We start from the raw sequence: 11,037 nt of genomic DNA, 5'->3' as shown, positions 1-11,037 counted from the left end.
TCTCCACAGTGGCTGTACTATTTTACATTCCCACCAACAGTGCACAAAGGTTCCAGTTTCTCCACATCCTCGCCAACACTTGTTATTTTGTTTGTTGTTGCTGTTATAGTAGCCATCCTAATGAGTGTGGGGTGGTATCTCGTTGTAGTTTCGATTTGCATTTCCCTAATGATGGGTGATGTTGAGCATCTTTTCATATGTTTATTGGCCATTTGGTACATCTTCTTTGGAGAAATGTCTATTCATGTCCTTTGCCCATTTTTAATTGTTTGGTTGTTGTTGTTGCTGTTAAGAAGAGTTTGGGTTTTATTATAAATGATTTAAAGAATCATTGGAGAATGTTAAGCAGGGGGGTAATGTGACCTAATTGGGGTTTGTTTTTTGATCACTCTGTGGGGTGGAGAATGTTTCGAAGGCAGAAAGATTAGAGATGGAGAGGCAGGGAGACCAATTAGGGGTTTTTTGCAGAGAAGTTCAAGCAAGAGATGACGATGGTCCCAACAAGAGTGGTGCTGTTCACTACCGATGAGATTGTAGAGAAGTGAAAGATTCAAAAGCTTAGTTAAGCAGTACAGTCAACAGGATTTAGCAACTAGATAGAAATGGGAAATGAGTAAGTAGAAGGAAGTACAAGACAACTCCCAAGTTTCTGACTTGAGCCAGAAACTGGATGGATGTTGGCACCATTCACTAAAATAAAGCAAGCCAGGGGAGAACTGGTTTAGAAGCTGGGGAGAGAAATGATGAATTCAATTATCAACACCATACAGTGGCAGGGCCTGGAGGATCTCCTAATGGAGAGGTCCAGCACTTACAGGCCGGCATTTAGAAGGAAGTGCTTGGCTGGAGATTCTACTCTGGAAGCCTCTGCACACAATGGAAGCTGTGGGAGTAGACAGAATCACCCAGGGGACACACAGAATAGAGGTTCTTAACCTGGATATCAAGGTGGGTGGGCTTCTGGGATCCGGGGACCTCCTGAAAGTGTAACAAAAATACACATGTAGGTGCACGTGTGCATAATTCCTGGAAGAGGGTTGACATCTTTTAACTGGTGCTCCAAGAGATCCCTGACTGCCCTCCCCTTTCCCCTTCCCCCAGAAGGTTAAAAGCCACTGATACGCTGTGAGGGGGAAAAGTCATCTATCTAAGGAACATCAACATTTAAGGGACAGAGGAAGGGGACAGCCTGAGAAGAAGCATTCAGAGAGGAGGAGAAAAATGAAAAGAATGAGATTTCAAAGGGGGAGGAAGGGGTGGTCAGTCATGTCAAACGTTGCAGGGATTAAGATAGGAACTAAAAAGCATCTAGGAGCCTTTGCCACAGAGGTCCTTGGTGTCCTTGGGAAGAGTCTCAGCAGAACGGCAGGTGGGGAGGGGGGCACCTCCATCACAGGTGCACAGAGGAGTCAGAGAAGGACTGCAGGCAGCAAATTGGGAGACACTTTCAAGATACATTTAGCTGTAAAAGGAAGGAGAGCAGGACTTCAAAGGCAGATGTGGGTTGAGGGAAAGGCTTTGTTTTGGATTCTGTGGAAACGGAGGCAGCATCGGCAGAGGACCAGTGGCAGCAGACTGGTGAGCTGCTCGTCCAACCTATTCCTTCTTCCTGGATACGCAGCTGCGGCCCAGCTTTCCCTACCTCCCTTGGGACTAGCGGTACGGTCATTTGACCAAGCTCTAGACAAAGGTAGTAGTGAACACACACCTAGGCCCGCCATAAAAAGTCCCCACATTGGACCCTCCTTGTTCTTTCCTATCCACTTGCTGAATGAAGAGATTTCCAATGGTCCAGGACAGAGGCACAAAGTGGAGGAAGCCTAGGTCCCTAAATGATCACATGGAAGGCCATGTGACCAAGAATACTCACTCCCTACTGTGTCGTGAGTGAGAAATAAAAGATTACTCTGTTGACCTACTAAGAATTTGGAGTCCATCTGTTACAGGAGTGGAGCTGGAGTTAACCTCATACACTGGCAGATAAATCCTTGTACATCCATACAACACTACAACTGCAAAAACGAACAAAGCACCTCTTTGTTATTGAGATGATCTCCAAGATACTTTAAATGAAAAAGCAAAAGCAAGGTACTAGTAGGTTACACTTGTATAACCTATTATACACCTGTATAACCTACTCGTTTTTTGTGTAAAAAAAAAATAGGTGGGAAAAATAACGTAGACATGATTCCTTGACCATGCACAACAGTGGAAGGACACAAGAAACCAATAATACTGGTTACTTCCATACAAGGGAGCTAGGTGGCTAGGGGATGGGGGAGGAGGCCTTTCAATTTACACCTGTTAAATTTTGAACTAGTAAACGTGTGTCCTAATTTTAACATTTTAATTAGAAAATTTAAAAGAGTGTGTCAGAGACATGGGCATGTTTAAATATTGGTGGAAACAGGGAGATCAGCTCGGTGCTTTGTGACCACCTAGAGGGGTGGGATAGGGAGGGTGGGAGGGAGGGAGAAGCAAGGGGGAAGAGATATGGGGATATATGTATACGTATAGCTGATTCACTTTGTTATAAAGCAGAAACTAACACATCATTGTAAAGCAATCATACTCCAATAAAGGTGTTAAAAAAAGAAAAAGATAACACAAGAAACTAGTGAGATGGAGGCGAGGTGAAGGGTGAACATGAGTGTGGGCTGGAAAGGAAGCAATCATTTTCACCATATACTTTTTTGTATTATTTTGATTTTGAACTATGTGAATATTCAAAAAGTATTCGATGTTTAAAAAATTCAGAAAACTAAAAAAAATATTGGTGGAAGGAGCCAGTACAAACAAAAATCCCAGAAGTACAGAAAGGTAGAGGATGGAGGAAAGCCCTACAGAGGCAAGGGATGGAGACCGGAGCACAGCAGGAGGGACAAGCCACCTCAGGAAGGGAGGGGGCTTACAGAGCCCGGCAAGTGTGTAAAGGTGAACAGGAGAGGAGGGGGTCCTTCTCAAATGGCTTTTATTTAGGAGGTGAAGTTACCGAATGAGAAGGAGAGAAGAGTGGTAAATTTGGTTTGACTTGTAGGAAGAAGATGGGATCATACGGACAACGGGACAAGGGAAATGGAAGACTTTCGGGGAGCACTGATGGCCCAGCCAAGACTGGAGCCATGGGTGAGACCCCGTCCTAAAGCCCCCATCTCCCTCTTTGCTCTGCTGTTCAGCTAAGCTGTTCAGCTAAGCTTCTCCTCAGTAGTGGTCCCAGGACCTCCGCTGGAAGACTGCCTTGAGGGTCAGCAGGTGGCGTCTGCGTCTGCTTCCCTAGACAACAGGGTAGTTCTCTGGCCTTTGCAGAGCCTGGCAGAATGGAAGAGGAATCCCACCCCTGGAAATCAACCTTGTGGCTCACGTGATGCCCAGAGAACTCACTCTGGCTGGCGAAGGCCCATCAGTGCACACCTGACACAATCAAATAAACTCAACCGTAAGCTTGGGAGAACTGACGGATGTTTAGAATTTACTAAGTGAGGGAGTGAGGGGGAAGGCAGCAGAATACATGATGTACTCAACCATATAAAATAATGCACAGAAAGTTGACAGAGAAAACATACCTAAATATTTATAGGGGTTACCTCTGGTTGTTGAGATTATAGGTGTTTCCCTTTATTTCTTTTCTTTTTATTTATTTATTATTTTTGGCTGCATTTGGTCTTCGTTGCTGCACGCGGGCTTTCTCTAGTTACAGCGAGCAGGGGCTACTCTTTGTTGCAGTGCGGTGGCTTCTCTTGTTGCGGGGCACGGGCACTAGGCACGGGGGCTTCAGCAGTTGTGGCACGCGGGCTCAGTAATTGTGGCTCACAGGCTACAGAGTGCAGGCTTAGTAGTCGTGGTGCACAGGCTTAGTTGCTCTGCGCCATGTGGGATCTTCCCGGACCAGGGCTCGAACCCGTGTCCCCTGCATTGGCAGGCAGATTCTTAACCACTGCGCCACCAGGGAAGCCCTCCCTTTATTTCTTTAGAGTTTCCAAATGTTCTACAGTAAGTACATATCATTTCTATAATGTGACTGATTTTTCAAGATATAGTTTCTGCAACAGTGAGGAGTCCTGTCCCAATTTCACAGTAGAAAAACACCTTTTGGATCACAGACCTCTTTAAGACTCTGAAGGCAGCTATGGGCCGTCTCCCTGGAAAAATGCTCATAAGCTCTTAGACATGTTGACACCCCATTCTGCATCCCCTTGGGGTGACCAGGTTGCCAAAGGAATGCCCATCCCTGTCTGTAAGAGGTAGAACGGCTCCCAGGTCCAGACACAACTGACTGTGAGCTGACCAGCAATATTGAAATTTCAAAAGAAAGGTGTTTAAATGCAAGCACCAAAAAGGAAGCCCAGCGGCCAGAATTGGCTATGCCGCCCCAGCTCCGTCTAAGGAAGTGGTGAGCCCCAGGACCACTGTGGCATGTCTGTCATCCTAGGGGACAGGGTTGCATGAGGCATCTAAACATTCCGTTCATCCAGCTGACTCCCTGGTTCACATCGCCGGCTCACAAGTGCCTTTTGGGAAAATGTGGCTACTTTTAGGACACAGGTTTATAAACCTGAATAATCTAAGCGCCAGAAAAGCCAAGTATAGGACAAATAAGCTGCCGGGATATAAGCAAACGTTATTTTATATGTTATAAGGTACAAACATACGATGCCAGAGATTACGCTTTAAATCTGACATTGAAAAAACATAATTTGGAAATAGAAATAATTATTCAAAGTTCCGTAATTTATTACTCCTCAGATTTGAAATTCAAAATCTGACACTCCTTTCTTATGCCCCAAGATGTCAATCAACGTCAGGCTGTGAATCCCGTGCTGCGCATTCATCTCTGAATCCTTTAACTGGGAGCAACGATTACTTTTCTTTAGTTTCATAGCAGAAAAGAGCTGCTCACAAACATAAATACTTCCGAACATGGACAGAACCTTTGCGCAATGGTTTTTATATTTCGGGTAACCACTCCCAAGATATCTGTAGAATTCTGGGATCCCAACATCACCATATTTGGCTTTCAGTATACTATTGCACTGCAATTCAATAACTTCCATTTGTAGCTCTTCATTCACATTATTGATACTAATTGAGAAAGGGGAACTGAACAATATTAGTTCATTCGCATAAAGTTTTCATCAGAGAACCTTTTTTGGAATTCAGCCTTCAACTCTTTAATTTGGTGAATGTAGTTCAGGCCGTCATTTTCATGTTCAGAAACTAATTTCAGTGTAGGAAAGTGGGCCAGATTGTTCCTTGCCAAATGAGTCTCCCAAAGACACAATTTCGCTAGGAATGAGCCAACTGAATCGTACATTTGTGTCACCACTTGAGAACGCCTTTGCAGAGAAATATCCAACGTGTTTAGATATGTCATAATGTCAACCAAAAAGGCTAAGTCTCTGACCCAATCTTTGCTTCTAAGCTGAGGTACAGATTTTCCTCTAGAAGACAGGAAAAAGTTAATTTCCTCCAACAATTCAAAAACCTGCCTTAGGACCACACCACAACTCAGCCACTTAAGTTCCTTGGAGCAGAACATGCTTCCATATGGTGCATCTAACTCATTAAACAAAGCACCGAACTTTCTGCGGTCCAAGCCATGGGAGCGTATCCAGATTATGGTATAAACTACTATGTCCATGACATAGTAGTTTTTTAACTACCATTTTTTTTTTTTTTTTGCTGTACACGGGCCTCTCCCTGTTGTGGCCTCTCCCGTTGCGGAGCACAGGCTCCGGACGCGCAGGCTCAGTGGGCATGGCTCACGGGCCCAGCTGCTCCGTGGCATGTGGGATCTTCCCGCACCGGGGCACGAACCCACATCCCCTGCATCGGCAGGCAGACTCTCAACCACTGTGCCACCAGGGAAGCCCTTAACTATACCATTTTTAACCTTTTAGCACAAAGTGACTCCTGGAGAATGAGGCCATGCACAGACTTTAGTTCCGTGTCTTGGCAAACCTCTGACACTTTTTAATTTTTTTTTAAAATAAATTTATTTATTTTTGGCTGCATTGGGTCTTCGTCGCTGCACGCGGGCTGTCTCTAGTTGCAGTGAGCGGGGGCTACTCTTCATTGCGGTGTGCAGGCTTCTCATTGCACTGGCTTCTCTTGTTGTGGAGCACGGGCTCCAGGTGTGCACGCTTCAGTAGTTGTGGCATGCAGGCTCTAGAGAGCAGGCTCAGTAGTTGTGGCGCACGGGCTTAGTTGCTCCACGGCACATGGGATCTTCCTGGACCAGGGCTCGAACCTGTGTCCCCTGCATTGGCAGGCAGACTCTTAACCACTGCGCCACCAGGGAAGCCCAGCCCTGACACTTTAGATTTCAGTTTTGCAACTAGTTCTTTAACACCAACCATCGCAGAGTCACCATCTGTGCTAATACTCACCAATTTTGACCAGTCCACGTTAAATGTTTTAAGACTTTTCTCAACGTTCATTTCCTGATGCTGTGCCTGTTATGGGGGCCAGGTCCAGAAGTTCTTCGGTCACATCAAAAGTTTCATTGCCACCACGAATAAATACACCTACGTGGGGGTCGATATTTCCATCCACTCCTTCCTGAGCTGCAATGGAAAAAGCCACAAATGATTCGGCTTTTTCTTGCAACTTGTCCTGCAAGTTCTCAGTCGTGTTGCAAACATGCTGGGCAACAACACTACCAGTCAGTCTTATGTTGGCAAACGCTTGTCTCTGTTCAGGGCACATGATTTCTGCCGCACTCAACAGACAGTCCTTGATAAACTCACCATCTGCAAAAGGTTTGGCTGCCCGGGCGATTTTCTCGCTTAATATGTAACACGTTTCATAGCAGCATCACTTATTTTATTCACATTCAAAAGCAAATCATGTTGAAATTTCAGTCTTTTTTTCAGTTCATTGACTTTTCTATCAAACAGCTTTTCTGTAGATTCATCACAGCTCCTACGATGGTTGCTTTCATAATGGTGTCTTAGGTCACATTCTCTTGACACAGACAGACGTTGTTTGCATATTAAATATGAAGGAACGTTCTTTTACCTCCAAAGAAATAAGCTCTCTCCCATTTTTCTTGAAGTCTATGGTTTTCTTGTCTAACTTTCATTTTCCCACTTTTGAAAGAGACAAATGCATAAGACATATAAAAATATCTTTACCAAGAAGAAAAAAGTATGGCTTTGTGATAAAAAAAAAAAAGTATTCACTATTTTTTCAAAGTGTCAGCGTGATGTTCACTCCTTCAGGGTTGGTAAGAACTTCCAGAACAGTGGGGCTATAGCCAGCAGAACAAATGCCACAGCTGAGAGGAAGCAGCTGCCTCTCTCCAGATGCCTGTGGACGTGTAGGGACGCAGCCCCAGGGCCACCAGATTTTCTGATGTAGCAAAAGCAGCTGGAAATCCAGTTTTTTATGTGAAATCTCTTGATTTTAAAAAATATCCATGGTAAATTCTATTGTTTTATTTATTTTTTTCTGTATAAGCCACCACGTCGAGCAATCAGATTAGGGAGATTAGGTTTGGGGTCTTTAAACCTGAGGAAGTTCCCTGGTGGTCTAGTGGTTAGGATTCGGCCCTTTCACTGTTGTGGCCCGTAAGCCATGCAACAGAGCCAAAATTTTTTAAAAAACAAAAAAACAAAAAACACAACTTGAAGAGAATTAAATATCTAACTCTAAAACGACAGGTTTAAGAGCTTGTTGAAACAGAATCCTAGAAGATACCCCAAAAGGGGGAACTAAACTGATGTCTCTCAAAGTGCCATGCCTTCTGCAGGCTTTGAGGTTACAGTTAACTAGGACAATACTTATTAGCTTGACAGAATTATGAGGATGACTTACACATTTTTTTTTTTTTTTTTTTTTTTTAATGCGTTACGCGGGCCTCTCACTGCTGTGGCCTCTCCCGTCGCGGAGGACAGGCTCCGGACGCGCAGGCTCAGCGGCCATGGCCCACGGGCCCAGCCGCTCCGCGGCATGCGGGATCCTCCCAGACCGGGGCACGAACCCGTGTCCCCTGCATCGGCAGGCGGACTCTCAACCACTGCGCCACCAGGGAAGCCCCTGACTTACACATTTTTGATAGAGAAACTGTATTTAAAAGTGCCAAGTGGGACTTCCCTGGTGGTGCAGTGGTTAAGAATCCACTTACCAATGCAGGGGACACGGGTTCGAACCCTGGTCCAGGAAGATCCCACGTGCCGCAGAGCAAGTAAGCCTGCGCGCCACAACTACCAAGCCTGCGCTCTACAGCCTGCGAGCCACAACTACTGAGCCCACATGCTGCAACTACAGAAGCCTGCACACTCTAGGGCTCATGTGCTGCAACTAACTGAAGCCCGTGCCCCTAGAGCCTATGCTCTGCAGCAAGAGAAGCCACCACAATGAGAAGCCCACACACCACAACAAAGAGTAGCCCCCGCCCGCCACAAGTAGAGAAAGCCCATGTGCAGCAACGAAGACCCAACGCAGCCAAAAAAAACAAAAAAAAACAAAAAACAAAACAGTGCCAAGTGCCCCTAACCTCATACTAGCCCCTCCCTGGGAAACCTGGCGAGTCTCCATCTACAGAGTTGTCACACCCTTACTTTGCCAGTTGCACTTTTTTCCCTCCCGTCTCTCTCATCTTGGCCTTGGCTTTTTGCTCCGACAAGTCCTAGAACTATAGAAAGCCCACCGATCTCTGTTCCTTGCTTCTCTTCCAAGGCTCTCTCTGCATCGGCCTGTGACTTGAAGTCAATAGAGGCGATCCTGCAATTGTGGGGATAGGGTAGGGGAGAGAAGAAAGAAGTCAATATTTAGTACTCTTCTGTATTGTCTTTCGAATTAGTAATGCACATACAAGATTTGAAATGCAAAAGGTAGACAGGATACAGTGAAGTCTTCCTTCTGCCCAATTTCTATCCTTAGAGGCAACATGCTGTATAAATAAAAGCAAATGTACACACATACACACACTGTTTTTTTTTAAAAAAAGCTCTACTGAGATATAATTTCCAAATCATAAAATTCACCCATTTAAAGTATACAAGGGCATATTTACAGAATTCTACAACCATCACCATCATCTAATTTTAGGACAATTAAGCACCGAGCCCCGGTCACTCCTCATCCCCCCCAACTCACTCCCATCCCCCAGCTGCAGGCAATCACTATGCTACTTCCTGTCTCTGTAGATCTACCTATTCTGGACATTTCACATAACTGGGATTATACAAATATGCCATCTTTTGTGTCTGGCTTCTTTCACTTAGCCTAATATTTTTGAGATTCATCTGTGTTGTAGCATGTATCAGTACTTCATTCCTTTTCATGGCTGAGTAACATTACATTGCATGAAAATACTACATTTTGTTTATCCATTCATCAGCTGTTAAGACATTTTGGGTTGTTTCCGGTTTGGGCTATTATGAGTAAAGCTCATACAAACATTTGTAGGAATGTGTGGATATACGTTTTCACTTCTTGTGGATTCATACCTAATAGGAGAATTGCTGGACTGTATGGCAACTCTATGTTTAACATTTTGAGAAACTGCTAAACGGTTTTCCAAAGCAACTGTGCTATTTTACATTCCCACCAGCAATGAGAGAGGGTTCTGATTTCTCCACATCCTTGTCAACACTTCTTATTGTCTTTTTTATTACAGCCACCCTAACAAGTGTGCAGTGGTATCACATCATGGTTTTGTTTCATTTTGGTTTTTCTTAACATCTTTATTGGAGTATAATTGCTTTACAATGTTGTGTTTCTGCTGTATAACAAAGTGAATCAGCTATATGCATACATATATCCCTATATATGCTCCCTCTTGCGTCTCCCTCGCACCCTCCCTATCCCACCCCTCTAGGTGGTCACAAAGCACCGAGCTGATCTCCCTGTGCCATGCGGCTGCTTCCCACTAGCTATCTATTTTACATTTGGTAGTGTGTATATGTCAATGCTACTCTCTCACTTCATCCCAGCTTACCCTTCCCCCTCCCCATGTCCTCAAGTCCATCCTCTACGTCTGCATATTTATTCCTGTCCTGCCCCTAGGTTCATCAGAACCATATTTTTTAGATTCCATATATATGTGTTAGCATATGGTATTTATCTCTTTCTGACTTACTTCACTCTGCATGACAGACTCTAGGTCCATCCACCTCACTACAAATAACTCAATTTCATTTCTTTTTATGGCTGAAGAGTATTCCATTGTATATATGTGTCACATCTTCTTTATCCATTCATCTGTTGATGGACATTTAGGTTGCTTCCATGTCCTTGCTATTGTAAATAGTGCTTCAATGAACATTGTGGTATATGACTCTTTTTGAATTATGGTTTTCTCAGGGTATATGCCCAGTAGTGGGATTGCTGGGTCATATGATAGTTCTATTTTCAGTTTTCTAAGGAACCTCCATACTGTTCTCCATAGTGGCTGTATCAGTTTACATTCCCACCAACAGTGCAAGAGGGTTCCCTTTTCTCCACACCCTCTCCAGCATTTATTATTTGTAGATTTTTTGATGATGGCCATTCTGACCAGTATGAGGTGATACTTCATTGTAGGTTTTTTTTTTATAAATTTATTTATTTAATGTATTTCATTTTTGGCTACGTTGGGTCTTCATTGTTGCACACGGGCATTTCTCTGGTTATGGTGAGCAGGGGGCTACTCTTCACTGTGGTGCACAGGCTTCTCATTGCGGTGGCTTCTCGTTGCGGAGCACTGGCTCTAGGCACATGGACTTCCGTAGTTGTCGTTCGCAGGCTCTGAAGCGCAGGCTCAGCAGTTGTGACGCACGGGCTTAGTTGCTCCACGGCATGTGGGATCTTCCCAGACCAGGGCTCGAACCTGTATCTCCTGCATTGGCAGGCAGATTCTTAACCACTGCGTGACCAGGGAAGCCCCCTCATTGTAGTTTTGATTTACATTTCTCTAATGATTAGTGATGTTGAGCATCCTTTCATGTGTTTGCTGGCAATCTGTATTATCTTCTTTGGAGAAATGTCTATTTAGGTCTTCTCCCCATTATTGCATTGGATTGTTTGTTTTTGTGATATTGAGCTGCATGAGCT

This window comes from Phocoena sinus, chromosome 7 (assembly GCF_008692025.1).
Source record: "Phocoena sinus isolate mPhoSin1 chromosome 7, mPhoSin1.pri, whole genome shotgun sequence".
NCBI classification, from domain to species: Eukaryota; Metazoa; Chordata; class Mammalia; order Artiodactyla; family Phocoenidae; genus Phocoena; species Phocoena sinus.
Note: the sequence above shows the minus strand (reverse complement) of the source record.